This window comes from Lucilia cuprina, chromosome 4 (assembly GCF_022045245.1).
Source record: "Lucilia cuprina isolate Lc7/37 chromosome 4, ASM2204524v1, whole genome shotgun sequence".
In the NCBI taxonomy this organism is placed as follows: domain Eukaryota; kingdom Metazoa; phylum Arthropoda; class Insecta; order Diptera; family Calliphoridae; genus Lucilia; species Lucilia cuprina.
In genome coordinates this window covers 40,427,619-40,446,513 of record NC_060952.1, presented here as the reverse complement: position 1 = coordinate 40,446,513, position 18,895 = coordinate 40,427,619, and the positions used below count along the sequence as shown (strand labels likewise).

The 18,895-nt window shown below is 26.0% G+C and overlaps 1 protein-coding gene across 3 annotated transcripts in view; it reads right to left on the bottom strand.

Annotated features, from left to right (window-relative positions):
* LOC111690997 (cadherin-99C) overlaps window positions 1-18,895 on the bottom strand; it is a 199,427-nt gene that overhangs the window by 126,149 nt on the left and 54,383 nt on the right. For all 3 annotated transcript variants that reach the window (XM_046948607.1, XM_046948606.1, XM_046948605.1), the window contains one exon: window positions 3,831-4,828. The gene's annotated coding sequence lies outside the window, so the exon portion shown is untranslated. The remainder of the gene's footprint in view (window positions 1-3,830; window positions 4,829-18,895) is intronic.

Below are 18,895 nucleotides of genomic sequence, written 5' to 3'. Positions count from 1 at the left end.
CTTGGAAATAGTTAATTTACAGTTTTCATAATTGGTGTCAAAACTATTTCTATTTGAAATAAACTTTATATTGTCCCCAGTTCCTTAACCAATTCGTGCTACCTACTATAATTCTTAATAAAATTCACACTTTAATAAACTGTCAGGTTTTTGAAAACCATATATTTTTCATAAATAAATTTTGTAATTACTTGTTTTGGTATTTTTATTAATTATTTTTGTTTTCTAATTTGTTATTTAACATTTAAGCAAAACAAACAACTTCCTCTTTAAATCATCATCATAAACAACATCATTATGTGGGAGTCTATTGCATCTTCAATAACAAGACATTTTTATTTGAAAAACACCAGCATCAAATTCATTCATAAAAAGCCAAGTTAACACCCACTTTTTCCATTGTTTTAAATGATAAAAGTAGAAAGGGTGTCATATTTTATTGGCGGTTAATAAAAAATTTATATATATTTTTTGTATGTGTTTTTTTTTATTACACCATCACTAATATGTTTGTAATATTATGAGTTTTTTTGTGGTCTGTTGAAGATAGTTTTGTTATAAATACATTTATTTATTTATGAACTAATTCACAGCAAGAGAAAATTCATTGTAAAAAACTATACTATGGAGGAAATCTAAATTTTTAAATAAAAGTGTTAAATGCTGGGAGTGCCTTAATTTTATGCAAATTTAGTGTACAATGAACAATAATGGAAATTATGGGAAAATCTTTTTAGAGATTTAAATTTATTTGGTGATTATATAGAAATTATTCATGGATTTAGCTAAAAAAAAACGTTAATCTAATTTTTAATAATGCTAAATTTTGTTTATAGACTTTAAAATTTATGATGAAAAGTTTTTTTAAAGCTTTATTAAAGATATAACATCTGACAGCTTTTCATGAAAAAGCTTTCAATAAAAACTCTTTTTCCATAATTATTATTATAACATAAATTAAAGCTTTAAAATCAAAATAATTTTAAAAGCTTCAAATGCTTTTTAAATCGTTTTAGAAAACTACTAAAAATACTTTTAAAGCTTTTAAATCATTTAAAGAAAGAGGTTTTTATAACTTTTTAAAAATGATATAGCATTTTCGTAGTTGCAACCCTTTAAGCTAAAAAAGCTTTCATTGCCTTTTTAGGAAATTGCTTTATAAACTTTTTAGAAAGCTTTCCATGATGACATTTTTTCAAATATTATTAATATATTATTATGAAAAAGTTTTCGTGGCTTTTCAAGAAGCAAAAAGCTTTGTATTGTTTTTTATAAATAGCTTTTTAGGAAAAGTTTTTTATAAGTTTTTTTACTTTATACTTCTTATTGTATTAAATAAAGCTTTATATTGATTTTAATAAAGCTTTTTGTAGTTGTATTTAAAGAAAAAAGAAAATTAATAATAATTGAAAGCTAATTACAGTTTTTAATGCCTAAAATACTTTTACCTTATATGTAATGAGAAAAAGCTTTTCGGATGCGTTTTAATGAAAAATGTCTGTATATTTTTTGCTAAAATCCTTGTTGTGTTCATATTATTTTTTTCTACAAATAGTTACTACTTGTACTAATGTAATTTATTAATAACATATTTTTTTAAATCCAAAAAAATAACATATCTTAAAAGTCATAAAATTATACATTTTATAAACTCGAATAACTATGACGACAATTTGTATAAAATATAAATAAACAAATCTACATTTAACCCAACATACATACAAATAGCCTTAAAATCCTAGTAAATAATAATTTAGTTAAAGCAAAGCTCCAACAAATAAACAGAAAAAAAACTGAAAAAAAGGCCAAACATAAACTTTACAATTTAATGACTTTATTTGTTGCAGGAAAAAAACGGAAAATTTCAAAAGACAGAAAATTTAAGCAAAACTAACAACCATAAAAAGAAAAAAACGAATATTAGATAAACAGATTCGCACATAAATAAATTGCCGAAAGGCAAACACTATAAAGAAAAAAATTTCTTAAAATTATACGGTTTTTGTTAAAGGAAATCATAGTCATTATAAACAATTGTCAATGATTTAAATATACAATATGACCCCTTCTGTAAGCAACTTAAAATTATAAAGAAAAAGTTTGTAAAATTTCAATTTATGACTGATTTGTTTGCAAACCCCTATAGAGTTGTAAAAATTATTGAGATTTTTTTTTTGCAATTTTTTTAGAATTTATGATAGAAAATCATGCAATCATACATTATTTATATAATAAAAACCATTATCATTTATACACTTGATTATGGTTTTAAGCTAGAAAGAATTAGTAAGGAAAAAATGGTAGGAGTTGAACATTTTATGGGGCATACGTGATTGGTGTATACGAAGAATTTTACCAAAAAAAAAATAAGTGAAAGTAAAGCGGATAAAAAGTTTTTACTATTGGCTTTTAAATATTATTATGACCATTTTTAAGGAATTAAGAAGAAATTTCTTATGTTCCCTTTTTACTGTTTTCGTTAACGAACTTTTTTGATGAGAACAAATTTCTCCTGTCCACGATAGCAATTTTCTCTTCGAGGGGAATGAACTTTTTAAGAGAACAAACATTTCACTTCTATTGACGATAAGGTTGTATATCTGTTTTCGGAAAAGGCTTTCTTGTTTATTTTACATAATTTTTATGAAAATGCTTTTTACAGCATTTAATAAAAAATACAAAGAGGCGTTCTATGCTTTTTTTTAAATTTGTAGTTCCTCTGGAAAAAGGATGTACTACATACACCAAATCCGAAGAAATACACCTAAGCCTTTATATGGCCTGTTTTGCACTACTTAACCGAAAGCCACAACCTTATAAAATGCCTTTTTACAGATTTTTTGTGATAAAAGCTGTTTTAATTTTATGTGAAAATAAGCTGTTTTAATTTTATGAAAATGCTTTTTAAAGCTTTTTTAGTTCATTTTGAAGAAAATTCACAGATTTATTTTTCGTTAAAGTATGTCTGTAAAAAAGATTTTAGAACCTTTTATATGAAAGCTTTTAATAGCTTTTTAAAAAAATTTAACTGGTTTTTATAAGAATGCTTTAAAAATGTTGTTGTTGGAAAGGCTTTTCAAACTTTTGTATAGCTTTTTTAAAAGAAAGCTTTTAAAAGCATTTAAAAAAGCTTTCTATAGCTTTTTACAACTTTTTATAAGAAAGCTTTTCATAAATTTTTCATTTTATAATCTAATTTCGAAAAAGTTTCTTAGTGTTTTATTGTAAATTTTGCCCTCAACATTTTTTTGTTAAAAACATTCTATAGCTTTCTAGTCATACAATATTTAGTTAAATTTTTTCTTTTGATATAATTGGTATATTTAAAAGCTTTTAGTAAAGATTTTTACTAGAAGCTTCTTGTTTGCTCTTTTTTACATTATTTAATTTCTTTACTGAAAAAACATCTTGATAGGAAAGGTTTCCATGAGAAAAGCTTTTTAGTAAAAAATAACAAATTTTTCTGAAAAAAGCTTTTTACAGGCTTCTCTTATTAAATCTGTTCTTTATGATTGAACCAATAAAAAGGTTAAGAAATATTTATAAGAAATCAGTTTTAAATCTACACTCATAATTTAAAAAAGCATAAGGAGTAATGTTCTTAAAATATACATCATTTAATACATCCAGTTAATTTTTCACTAGAAATAGTAATTCCCTAAACTTGAATTGTTTGATAATGTTCATCAAAATTACTTTAAAAATGATTTTAAAGCAAATACATTTTTTTAATTTTTATAAAATACAAATTAAATTTATTGAATTAAATTACATGTTTTGTAAAATAAAGGGAAACTTAAGTAATACTTGTAAATTGTTTTACCACTTACGTGTTGCTGTGTATTTTGTTTTAATGTCGTTACGTTATGTTCTCAGCAAAAAAAAATGCTTAAAGTTGAACTGATTTTTTTTTCCACAGAACTGCTGTTCACAGTAAACTGGCTGATCGACAACAGAAATTGATCTTAAAGTTGGTGTTGCTTGTGATGGGCTAATTTTCAATTATATTGCCATGTAATCAAGGACTTTGTGTTTTACTTAAGTTTTATTTGATTATTTTTTATTTTAGTTTTTGTTTTGGTAATAAACGTGTAAAGATGAATGTTGATAACTACAGGAAAAAAAATATATTGAAAATGAAGACAAGTTACATACAATAAACGACGAATTGTTATTGTTTTGTAGTTATTTTCTCTCTGTTGTTTAAAGAATTTTTCTTAAGGTTTTCACGACTTTTTTGGATTTTATAAAACCAAATAAGGGCGTAAATGTAGTGCGTGTTTACAATAACAATAATAAGAAATGCTTGTATTTCTCTAAAAAAATAATAATGATAATGTTTACAAACAATGGAACACAGTCGACGCGTAATATGAAACCCGGCACGATGGCGTCTCAGATCCGTTCAATATGTTGGTCAATTTCACAACAAAAACGCGCGTACATTAACAAATTTTCATCATCATCATCATCATTACTATTAAGTATTAATATTTCTATATATATAAAGAACATATATTTAATTAAACATTCACTTTTTTGTTTATTTCCGAATAAAACAATTATTTTTTTTTATTCAAAACATTTTTAAAGAAAATTTTTATTTTTAATTTGAAACTTTTTTATAGGATTGAGATTTTTTATCTGTTTTGTTATTGTTGCTTTAACAGTTGACAATTGCTGGTGACATTTTGTTGTTTATTATTGGCCATATTTATGTTTTGTTTGTTGTTGTTTTTTTTTTATCTCTCCAAATTTTAGTTTCGCTTTATTTGGGGGAGGGAGTTTTTAATTTGATTAAGTTGCTGGTTGTAGTATAATTTTATGCCTGCAATGAAATCAAAGATAAAAATAAAAAAATATTAAATTTATAGAAATTATGTGGAAAAAATACATACATATGAATAAGATAACTTATGAAAAAAATGCTAAGTTAAGCCGAATATTAAATTGTATGATTGCGCTTATATTTTTTAAAAAAAGTTTTTTTTTATATATTTTGTTTTTTATAGATATATAAATTTTATTAGACATAATGTGAAAAAGCTTCATTGGAAAACGGTTGGTTAACAGACAAAAGCTTTCTTATTAAAACTTTCAAAAAAGCTTTATATAAATATTTCCTAAAAGAGCTATTTATACTAAAATTCCTTTACAGCTTTCAAGGCAAAAGACATTTATATAATAAGCAATCCTGGAAATACTGTTTGAGGAAAGCTTTATTCAGTTATGTAAGTAATATATACAGCATTCTTAGCAAAAGCTTTCTTGGAGAATGACGTTTTGTAAATCCGGTATTATAAAATTTTTTGTAATAAGACTGTCTTAGTATTCCTGGCAGTACTTCGATATTCATTGATTAAAGCTTTGTCTAGGAAGCTTTTGTTATTTAATAAACTATCCTGTGGAACAAATTTTTGTAAAAAACATTCTAGTGAATGTTATTTTATTAAAAAATTCTTTACCACAAATTATTTTTATGTTTATTTTTGTATTTTTAAAGCTTTTTTGATTAATGATGGAAAAGGTTTTTACTTTTAAATAACATTTCTACGCCATATTGTTTAAGCAATGAAAAAAATTTAATATTTTTAGGCTTTTTGGGGCAAAAATTTACTGTGAAAATGAATTTGCATTAAAAAAGCTTTTTTATTAAACTTTTATTGTGATAAGCTTTTTAATTAAAGAAAATATATATAGTCTTCAATGAATTTGGGCGAATATTTTACTTGAACAATATATATAATTGTAATTGTAACATTTGAAAGCTGAAGATGAACAAATAAATAGTTTTGAAGGAAATAGATTCTACAATTTAAAAGTTCGTCCCGAGTAAAGAAAGATTTTGAAAATTACAATAGATATAATTGTAATTGTAACATTTGAAAGCTGAAGATGAACAAATAAATAGTTTTGAAGGAGATAGATTCTACAATTTAAAAGTTCGTCCTGAGAGAAGAAAGATTTTGAAAATTACACAGCAAAAACTCAGTAATGTGATGTACTAACAACCACTTTATTTTTTTAATGATTTTCCAGCAAAATCTTTACTTGCCCGGTAAGTAGGCAAGTAATATTGGAGCAAAGTGTAAGTAGTTACATTTTGAGTGAATAACTACTTATCCTTGTTCGAAGATGACCAAAAAATAACTGGTTACATATATCATTACCCGACTTTTCTGGATTTAAAACTAGTTTTACAGTTATTTTTATGTTTGCTAGTCTGTTCTCAATGTCCCATTAAAAAAAAGTATCATTCTATCTGGAATGGTTTCTACACATATGTAAATATCAACATTTCTTGAAAAAACTTCCAAAATCGACTACGGTTAGAAATATTAACATATTCCTTATTGGACATACGCTATAGACAATTGACTACAAATTCTATTAAAAAAAAATTAATTTATGTTATTAATAACGACACCTCATTACCAAGTAATGTGTGAAATAACTACATTAACCGCAATACTCATTACCAACCTTTCAAGTAATCAGTTAATGGCTTTCTTTTAATGTGATACAGATATAGAATATAATTACGAACTAACAAACCGAAGTCCCTGTTCGTATTTTCGCTGGATCTTTTTATTATTTTAAATTATTAATCATAACAACATACACAATAACTTCTTTGTTATTGTACTGGAAGTACTTGCCTGCATAGTCATCAACATGTAAAAGTAATGAGTTAAAATGCTAACGAAAAAGTAATTAAAAGAGCTTTTATTAGCTCATTGCTTTTCAATGTCAGTTTTTTCTGGGTAAATTGTAGAACTGTCATCAAAGTTAGACAAAATAACTACAACTGAAACAAACATACAGTAGGGTGTCTGCAGCATATAACACCAGGTTCTCTAAATACTCAAATGCACCAGCGTGTAATTTAAGACACTAACTTTTTAAGCCCTCATATTACCAAAACCGACAGACAGACAGACAAAAAGTCATTTCGACAGTAAACACAATCAGCAAAAGGCAACAATAGCAAATGAAAGAAAAAATACAACATTATATATGTTTAAATGTTTATATGTCTGACGTTCTGTCTCAGCAAAAAAAATGTATGTTTGAGTTCATAAAAACTGATGTGTTTTAGAGCTGCTTGAAAAAAATAAACTTAAAAAAAATAAATAAATGTTGCAATTTTTTCCTAAGCCTTTAAGTTATTTTTCTGTGTGTGTATGTGTTTTTTTTTATTTAGAAAAATTATTGTTATGATTGTTGTTGCAGTTTGTTGTTTTTTTTTTTTTTTTTTCTTAAACTTCTAAATAAATAAACTTTAAAGCACTTGTGGTATTTTGTATTTTATTGTTGTTAAATATTGTAGAGTGAAGTGTCTTTTGTGAGTTTTTTTTTCGGGGTACATACATAGCTATTTGTGCCTTTGTGGGGCCATAAAAATATTTTAGTTGTCATTGTGGAATTAAGGTACATATTTTGGTAGTGATTTGTGTGGTCGTTATAGTTTATGGTATTAAATCGCTTAATTTCTAAGCTTTTTTTTGAGGTTGTGTCGTTTTTTTATGCCGAAGACAATCTTTGAAAATTATCTTTCTGTATGACGTTTTGAAAGTAGAGTTTAAAATATTTTTTTTGTTTATTTTGTACAAAATCCAACAAGGGAATCATAAATTTGTTTGTTAGAATGTATTGTTTATTGAAAACAAATCTTTGAAAAATATTTATTTAAGCATCTTAATGTTTGTAAATATGTTGCTTGATATTTATTCAAAATTTTGCGATATTTATTTACAAAACTTTATTATGAAAAAAATTTTATATATTGACTTGGGTTTTTATTATTGAGTTATCTTGTTGATTTCATTAGCTTTCTGGTTAAGAAATATTTTAGTTTTTGTATTGAAATACATTAAATACTAATAATTATATAAATATGGTTTCAGAATATTATGTTTTTTAGTGATTGAGAGAAAAATATACTTTTTAGATATTTCTACGTCTAAAGAAAATTATGTAGTTATTAATGATGACTCCAAATTTGCTTTAAATATAAAACCCTTATTATTTTTAACATTGGCAAACATACTTTTTTCATTCCACACACACTAAACAAACATTGCTCGTACAATCACCGATTTTTTCACGTTCTTGTGAACTTTGCGAAGATACTGATGTAAATATACCTTTAAAATTTTAAAAACCAATTATTTATATATATAAAAAATACAAACGGATTGACAAAAATTCAATATTCTTTCAGATTTATTTTTAATAATTGATACGTCATATACCCAGCAAACAAGATTAAGGCTTGTACTCACATAACCACTTACTTTTCAATCACCACTACTTACTAAAATGACTTACATGTAATCAGATTTGAGTTTGGCAGTTTTATTTGCACAGAAAGAAAATGGCTCTCTAGCATAACTAACTAACGCAAAAGCACCTTGTTAACTCCTTATTTATAAATACCAATGCCATGACCGTGTTAAAATAATGAGTTAAAATGTTAGTGAAGAAGTAGTGAAAAGCTTTTATTTAGCTTTAATATGCTACTAAAGGCAAAACCTACAAAAATATGCGCTAATGGGTAAAATATGCCAAAATATGAACTAACACTTTGATGTGAAAGTTATAAAATTGAAAAAAATTAATTTATCAACCATGAGTCCTTTCGATGCACCCTGCTTATTTCAAAAATAAGAAAAAATAATTTATTAAAATGGGACTAGAATACTAGATCTCTCTTCTAGCCGTAATATATATCATGGACGTCATTAAGTTGACACCTAGTTAATATATAATATAATGTAATTACCAAGTAATCAAATGTCTAACGCATAATCAATGTCGAATCGTTGTAACTTTGTATGTTACAAAAATGTTTCAAGCAAAAACAAATCCAAAGTAAAAAACAAGTATGAATGTAATGTCGATCATTGCCGACCATATGATACCCTATACCAGTTAGTATGTAAAAAATGGGGATTATTTAAAAAACTAAAACATTTAATTTGTTTTTTAACTTTTTCCGGAATATTTTTACTTTTTTTTTTTTTGACAAAAAAAGAGATTTTTTACAAGAGGGTTCAAAGGGGAGTAGGGAAAAATATGGGCCTATCCGTATACATTTTTTGTAAAAGAATTTACGTCTACTTCAAAGATATTTATGTAGAATTTAAAAGTGTTATTAGTATTTATAAGTGAATTTTTACCTTCAAGTCATTTTCTGAAGTGGAGTTTGTATGGGGGCTATTGTTAAATGAGGCCCGATCATTATAAAACTCGATAGTGTCATTTAAAGTTCTATAAGACTAAGTTTTGGCAACTTTTGCTGACATAATAGAACACTTAACTTAATTATGAACCCAAAGGCACTTAGGGGGGGGGGGGTGTAGGGTTGTATGGAGGCTAGATGAAGAATGTGTGCCAAATTTTATTCAATTATCACAAAAATTGCGACTTGTACCATGCGCGCAAGGTTTGCATGGACAGCCAGTCTTACGGACAGGACGTACATAGCCTTATCGCTTAATCAGAAAACGATTCTAAACCGATTGGTATAATTTAAGTTGGGTAAAGGACGAATGTTTTTGTATGTTACAAACATCAGCACAAATACAATATACCCTCCCCACTAAAGTGGTGTAGGGTAAAATTACGACATACTACGATACAACCTTAGGATACCGATTGTAAATTGGATATATTTATCTTCAGATCAAGTACATGCACAAGAAAGGCGTAAAATAGTTTCCTCTTTTTAATTTAATTCCAAATTAATTACTTTCAAAGTCATTCTCAAGATGTAGTTTGTATGTTCTTTTTATGGAATTTATTTAAAAGTTAAACCTGAAGTATTATTGAATTCAACTAATTTGACTTTAATAATAAGCCATTAAACATCACTTCCACAGATTGTATACAAATTCACTTAGTACAGCTTTTAAAGTGGTGATAAGCGTTATTCTTTGTGAAATTCTTCGTTTTATTATTACTCGGTACGAATGTGTAATATTTCCCAAATGCCCTTCAGATTTTAACTATAACTATACGGCCCTGAAAGATTTACTTACTAGTTTTATGAAAAAAACCCTCATAATTTACCTTTACAGATCAATATTATATAAAAACCTTTCTTTTTCTTTACAAAACCAACATAAAACTTAATTATACCATTATGCTTAAAACAAAACATCAATTTGAATATTGTCTTGGCAAAATTGATGACATCTTTCAAAATTAATAAAAAATACCCAATAAAAACAAATTTTATAACAAAAAATGTTACAAAACTTTAAAGTAATTTTGCAGGTGCTGTTTTTAATTTATTTTACTCAAACAAAACCAAAAAATCAAATTATAATTTCAACAAATAAAATGCAAAGTAATCTTAGATAAAGCTTAAAAAAAGGTGTCAAATTTTTAACATTTTACCATAAACAATAAATTGAATACAAATTCACTGTTAAAACTAAAATAAAAGAAGAAAAAAATGCTTATAGATTTGAATGATTTATTATATATTTATTGTAAGTCATAAGTGCAACAACATTTCTTAAGCATCTTCAGAATTGCTGTTGTTGTTTAAATTTTTATATGTTTGTTTAATTTTTGTTTTCCCCTCTTTAAAGCAAAATGTAAACTTAACAAATCACAATTGTTTTAGGATTTTAGTCAGAAAAAGAAGAATATGAAAAAAATCGTATAACTAACAAAGAGATTTATCTGTTTTAACCATATAAAGTAAGGTGTTGTTATTGTTGTTGTTGCTGCTGCAGCCCCTTTTTTTATAAATAAACCGCTTTGTAAATACAAAATAAATAGACATCAATTTCAACAAAAAAAAAGTATAAATAAAAAAAATTGAATAAAATGGAAATTCATGTCTGTTGGTTTGCAAAAACTCCTAAGATATGTAAAAGTTAAATAAAAAAATGAATTGTATTGAGCGTAACGCATAAAAATGCGTTGCTTCTTTAAAGTAAAGGCAAAGTTGTTGCTGCTAAGACTGCCGCTGATAGGTTTTTTTATTGAATACAATTGATATTTGTTTTCCGATAAAAGCAAATACATACTTACTCAAAGGCCAATATGGTCAAGAGTAGAGAGTAGAAAATCCACAAGCATCACTTGAGGCTTAAGTTGTTTTCTAGTGTTTTTTTTCGCTTGTTTGGGCTGCGTTTTTTTCCCTGCCACACATTCTAAAGTGTAAAGAAAGTTTTATCTTTCGCTGTTGTATGAAGCAAAACATACATGCATAGCTATGTAAGTATGTGTGTGGTTTGTTTGACTATAGAAGGAGGTCAAGTTGAAAAAAAATCAATCTTTGTTATTTGTAAAGATTTAAAATGAATGTTTTTTTCCACAGTTTACCTTTCAAAAGTGTTTTAGAGATCTTAAGGTTTAATAGTAAGTACAGGGTATTGAAATATGTAACCGAAATTTGTAGGTGAGTTCCTCAAAATTGTACAAAAATATACTGGATTACCTAAATTCCAACTAATAAACGGATAAAGATGAATAGTATTTTGGTGTACACTACAAGGTAAGGCAGTCGGCCTTACCTTAGGTCTTAATGGTGCCGTTGTCTTAAATTGTAAAGGATCCCGCCTAAAAAAGACGCCTATAAGAAATTTCATGCCCGCGTTTGACAGAGGTGTGAATGAACGATTCTATGACTAGAAACTCAGTCCGATGGCATGGCGGAGGCAGAGGAAGTATTCTACGACACAACAGGGTTGCATTTTGTTATCTTTAATCTGTTTAATAATAAATAAAAGCCTCTTAAAACTTAAACTGAGAATGGATGGACCGTTTACAGATCATGTCGTAATACTTCAAAAAAAATATTAAAAATTAGAAGTGCAGAGGAGGCTCTGAACTAGGTATTAAGTGGAGCTCAACCTAAATGTGAGCTCCACAACCTAAATGTGAGCTCCACTTTTGATCAGGTGTAAACCCTGATCAAAATGCAGAGTCACGAGTCACGGTCATGGGCTTAACTTGATAAGATGAATGTTAAACATTCATATATTTCAATTAATATGGAAGAATTTTAGATAAAAAAAGTTATATAAAGTCACTAAAGGAACAATGAAAAATATCTATTCCTAAAAAATATCTAGGAATCTATCGATGGCCCTTAATTTGGAAAGATATCAGAATCACTAAATTCCATTCACCTTATAACAACACTATAATAACATAGCTACCAGCTATGTAAATCCAAATGGCAATTAGAGTTTATTTAAGCGAGCGATATGGGTACCAGGTCACCCGGAAATAATCGCCAAGGAAAGAGCAATGTAATTGTTATAAAAGTAATGGAACTGTAGGAAGTCAACCTGACGAATTCTAAACCATTCGAATAATTTAAAATATGAGCGAGAAAAATCTATGCTGCCAATTGTAATGAAACGATGGGTAGAACCGGAAATTTCTAACGCAGTTTTACGCAAAAAATTCTATAAAATTAGAGAAACGGATTCAGATGAGAGTAAAACTTTCGATTACTTTCTTTATGATTGTCAGGCTTTCATAAATATTGGATCCAAATAATATGGTACCGAAGAAATTCCAGAAATTAAATAAATTCCTTACGAACAGAAAACTGAGTTACTATTCAAAGTTGTCTTAAACGAAGAAAACAAAATATTTAGGGTCTTATTTATAAACTTTTATTAAAGATTTATAAATCAAATTTTCATACAAAAATTGTTTAACAAACCTTTGATAAATATTTATGAATAAGGCAGTTAATTTATTAACAATTCTATAAATTTATACAATTTATTTAAAAAATCTTCAAATTTAAAAACTAATTCCTCAGAAATTTCGCAAAGTTTTTTTTTAACTATTTTAAATTTAAAAGTGATTTTTATTTAGCATAAATATCTAAACAATTCATTATAAATTGCAGACAAATCATTTTTTTTAGTTTTGAAAAATATAAATATTTTGCAATCAATTCTTAAGAAATTTTGCAATATTTAACTGGCACAAGTAATATTTGTGACTTTATTTTTCTTTTAAAAGCAAATATGTTTTTATATTGTTGTTGTTGTTGTATCTACAAGAAATATGATATTGAAAATGAGATATGTATGCAAATTGCACCTGCAGCAATTGTTTTGCAGTTATTGCAACACTTCTATAAACAGAGACATACATAGTTATAGGGACGGACAGACAGACAGACAGATGTATGGTCATGTTCATATTGGGTGGGTTTACAACAACAGCATAAAAGAAAACTAAATATTTGTATAAATTTTCTTTGATGCAAAAAAAAAATATATAAAAAAAAATAAAAAAATAATCTATTTAATTGTTAAACTAAATCCGTTTAGAGAAAAGGATTAATTACAAACTGAATATAAATCAAACATTTGCATACATAGGCTTAAAATAAACATAATAAGACAAAACCTGTCGTGACAAATCAATTTGTAATAAAACATTTTTCCAGAGCAGTGATAAATAATTCAGAAATAAATCTGACATAATCCAAGAAATTGTTCTGCAATTAAATGTTTTTAGCATGACATTAAACTATGTACAGTCACCACGTCATAAATGTATACTGGTTGCATTGGAAGATTAAACATAATCATAAGTTGTGCTGATCGCATACCAGACACAGAATATGTCGTAAACTTTGAAACGCTGATTCAAAATAGAATGTTTGGCTAAGAGAAATGTTAAGCAAATACCAGAAGGAATCCGTTGCTATACGGATAGCTCTAAATTGGGGAAAAAGAAGGCCTTGAGATCTGTATTGTAAACTCAGAAGCAGTAATATACCACCGTTTAGGTAATCATAACACTGGCTTTCAGACAGAGGTCGGAAAAATAATGTAATGTGTAAATTGGGTTAAAATAAATATGGGGCCCACAGGGCTTAATAACCGACAGCCAGAGGACAATAAGGCCGATATCAGGTGATAAAATGAAATCTATGGGGTGACTCTGATGAGAGCAAGATTATTTGAGCAGGAAACTAAGTTTCTAAACATTGAAAGATAATATATTCAGTGAATAATTATTGTCCATTCTTGAAAAGGAGCGCACTATTGGCCCGAAAGTGGCCTAGAAGTATTATTTCTTATTTGATGTTGTATATATCCTCCTATCGACCTTACCTAGGGGTCACGTAATTTTCGTCAAATATTTAATATGAGTGTAGGTACTATAGGCCTGATATTGTTATAGGAGTATTTCTTCGGATTTGATGTAGTAGGGTAGAAGGGGGAATATAGCCACTTTTTTTAAGGCGGCCTCAAACTAAAACCATAATTCAAATTATTAATTTTTTTCTTGGTTCGGATACTTAAATATGTTGGTTTTATTTTTATTCCTTTCAATCTTGCCTAAGTCATCCTCATGTACATATTTTTTTAACTTTTCCGCACTGACCAAAAACCGCGATACCGCCCCATCCTTGGGGTAAATGCGCCATGAGAATGGGGCAGATTTGTCATTAGTAAAATAAAAGAAAAAAATTACAAAAATAAAAACTTATTTTGCTGTTTTATACTTTAATTCATTAAACAAAGTAGATATTTATTGTTTATTTTACAAAACATAACAAAATATAACAAAAAAATTAAAACAAATTATTACTGATTTTTTCTATATTTTAACTGAATTTTGTTCTTCATCACAAGCATTACATATATTTGGTTCATGTGCCCCACGGGCAGTTCTGGGATTTAGTTTCAATTTTTTCGTACTTCAAATTATATTATCGAAAATATTATTATGTCTTATTGTTCACAATTATTGAAGTTCTAATTCGCATTGACAGATGTGCCCCTATGGCAATGATCCCCCTTCTACCCTATACGTCTTCCTATCAACCTAACCTAATCAAGAGTTAAGACATTTTCGTCAACTATTTAATAGGTGTGAACGTAGCTTAAAACTATAGTAAATTTACTAGGATGAAACCATTGCAAGCTTTCACTCTCTTTATTTTCATTATTTTATCGTAAAGAACTGTTTTAACCCGATTCTCCTTCTCAGAATTGCTTATTATTTTTGTTGCACATTTACAACACCTGTAGCAAATTTAAAAGAGATTCAGTTCTAAACAAAACATGAATAATATTATATTAGCGCAGTATAAAGACTAATTTATTTTTCATATTTTTTTTATAATTAAGATCTTTTTCATGTTATTTCTTTAATGTTTATCTCAAAACGTGTGCTTAAGTTATGTATATATACATTTTATTCTGATAAAATCAAATAATTACTCAATCCAAAACTACTACTGTGTTGAGATTTCAACAGAATTATTAGATAACAAAATAATTAGTGTGTTTTTTCATTAAAATGCAAATTTTATCTTAAAAAAAAAAAAATGTTTATAAAAAATAGTTTGTGTTTTTTACTTAATTAATAAAATTCAAAATTTTCTTGAAACAAAAAACGAATTAAAATATTCGCATATATTTGATTAATAATTTACGATATGTACTTACATACATACATGTATATATAGTTAGTTTGATTGCTGTTTTGGCTTGACTACTGTTTGAATGTTGTTACATTTTGGGAAAAATCTCTATTAAAATAATTTAAAACTTTAAAATTGTTTATGAGGCTGTATATATTTCTATATATGTATTTGTTTACTTATTTAAAAGACAGTTATGAAAATTCTTAAAAACATGTTTAACCGGCTGTAAACCATGTTTTTTGGCAGACATTCATATATCTTTTTCTTATTGCTGTTTAATAAATTTATAACACTTGCAAAAAAACATTGAAAAAATATTGTACTTTTTTTTCGTTGCGTTATTTGAAATTGAACACAAGGCGTTTAAGAAATAAAAACATGTATGAATTGAAAATACCCTACCCCGTTACTCACTGTAGTGAACGTTTCCTGAAAACCTGTAAGCATATTAAATTACTAAAGTTTACAATAGTATATGAAAAAATTATCTCTAACTTTATAAAAACTCTTAGTAAGTTCATTTTTAAGAAACTTGAAAGCTTTCATAATTTCAATTAATAATTTCTCATAATTTGTTAAAGCTCTAAATTTTCTATATTTTGTTTATTGACAAACTAAGGTTTTGGTTTAAAATTTAAAATTTAACTTTGAAAGCTTTCAAAATTTTCTACAGAAACTCAGAATTTTTTAGAACAATTTGTTTAAGTTGAAATTATACAAATGTTTAACGAAAATAAAAAGCTTTTGTTAAAGTTAAATTAATGTTTTAGTATATATTAACATTTTCTTTTACAAATCGACATCATTTGTTTAACTTTAAAAATTTTCTATATAATATCTAAATTTTTTATTACAGCTTTAAAGCTATATTTTTTTAGAATATTTTGTAGAAAATGTAAAGCTTTAGTTGGATTTTTTTAGAAAATGCAAAGTTTTTTTTAAACCTTAAATATATAATAGAATAGATAAAGCTTTTGTTAAAGGTAAAACATTTGTTAAACTTTTATGAATGTTTTTAGCTTAGATTTTTGTACTAACTGCATGTGAGTAAAATACTTAAAGCTTTTCCTAATATTTTGAAATTTTTCATAGAAAGAGGAATATTTTTTATTAACACTGTTTGATAGATAATATAAAGCTTTTCTTAATTTTTTTATAAAATATGTTTTTATAAAATATGTTACATTTTTCTACAAATTTAAAACTACGCTTTTTAATTGATTTTCTATAAAAAATTGTTAAAGCTTAAAAAATTCAATGAAATTTTAAAACTAATTAAAATTGAGTTCAAAATTATTCATGGAAAGTAGAATAGTTTTAATTGAAACTGTTTGGTAGGTAATGTAAATGTTTAAAAAAATGTTTTAAGCTTTTGTATCAAAACGTTAGTGAAAGCTTCAAAATACTTATAATATTTTAAAATTAAGGTTTTTCATATTAACTAAGCTTTGAAATGTATCAAAACGTGTTTTATAATGCTATAAATAAAATATAATAAAAAGCTTTGTTAAAGATATCCTAAAAAGTATATTAACTACCGTTAAAGCTTTAAACTATTTATACCAATTTAGAATTAAGCTTTTTCTCATTAACTGAAAGTAACTAAAGTGTGTAAAACTTTGAAATTGCTTATAGAAGAAAAAACAAAAGCTTTTACTAAAGTTTCACAAAGTTCAATACAAATTGTAAAGTTTTTTCTATAAGAGAAGAACAATTTTTCTAAAATCTTAAAATCATTAATAAAGTAGTTTAATACTAAGACTTGTCATAAAACCTTGATGAAAAAAAAGTTCAAAATCATTAAAATTAGGCTTTTTCATATTAACTAAGCTTTGAAATGTATCAAAACTTGTTTAATAATGGTATAAATATAATATAATAAAAAGTTTAAAGCTTTGTTAAAGATATCCTAAAAAGTATATTAACTACCGTAAAAGCTTTAAACTATTAATACCAATTTAGAATTAAGCTTTTTTCGCATTAACTGAAATTAACTAAAGTGTGTAAAGCTTTGAAATTGCTTATAGAAGAAAAAAAGCTTTTACTAAAGTTTCACAAAGTTCAATACAAATTGTAAAGTTTTTTCTATAAGAGAATAAATAACAAAGTAGTTTAATACAAAGCCTTGTCATAAAACCTTAAGTTCGAAGATATTTTTCTAAAATTAAACTTTTGTTTTCAAGCTGCAGGGTTTTTTAGATTCGACTTAAGACCACTTTTTACTATAGTTTTTATTCTCTTAATATAATTCATTTTATACCTATATTTTTTGTTTAATTACAAAAACATTTGTGGGAGCCTTTTCTGGGTAACCGGCGGGCAAACAACCAACAGTCGCCGGACATTCAACCATGTGTAAATTTAAAGTGCTTTTAAAGACTTCTGTATATAGTTGTATATATACATATATATTCATAAGCATATAAAAATGAGTAAATATATATGAATTTAACTTTATGTATGATTATATGTATCTAAGCATTATAAAGTGTGTTTATTGTTTTATTTCTTGATCAACTGTTTAACATGTTTTATGTTTTCAGAATATTAAATACTACTTATAATTTGTCCATTATTATACAAACTTACCAACAGATATTAAAAGTTTAAGTTGTCATTGGTTGTTAGGTATGTAGGCGTTTATTAATGATACATATTTGTTATTTAATCCAGCAGTTTTATCAATTTGAAACTTGTTTCTTATTTAGCAAAAACCTATTTTTTTTTTTTGCTTTAAAAATAGACTTAAACATGTGTTTTAATGTTATTAATAAGGAATTATTGTAGCTTTTAATAAAAGAAATTAAATTAAATGTAAACAATAGCAAAATGACATGAAAAATGCATTGTTATTGTTAAAGGAATTTAATAGTTAATTTAAACAAACACATGTTAAAAGCAAAAATATGTATTTCTTTTACTAACATATGTTTTTATGATGTAAAAGATTTTTTGATTAATTACAAAAAGCTTTAAATAGTCGAGAGGGAGACATTGCAGTATAGATGTTTCTTTATAATATATAAAGCTTGAAAAACCATAAGAATAACAAAGATTTGTTAAAAGCTTTAAAATTTTCTTTTACCTTTTGTTAAAGCTTCATCCATAGAGTATGTTTTTACTTCAGCTTAAGAACTATATAATAACGATAAAAGAGCTTTTCTTAAATTTTTAATATATTAAATTAAGATGTAAATTGTTCTTAAATGTAAAAAATATTAAGTATCAAATATTCATTAACATAAAAGCCGAAAATTAAAAGCTCCAAAGAATATTTTTAATTTATTATACAAATTTTACGTTAAAGTTTTAAGATTTTTTATTTAAATTTAAAATTAAGCTTTTTTACATTACTGTTAACTTGGACTGTAGAAGTGGATGGAAGATGAGAAAATGTTAGCAACTCTCAGCCAGACACTCCAAGCAAATGTAGTTTGTAGAAGAATGATAAATAAAAGACAA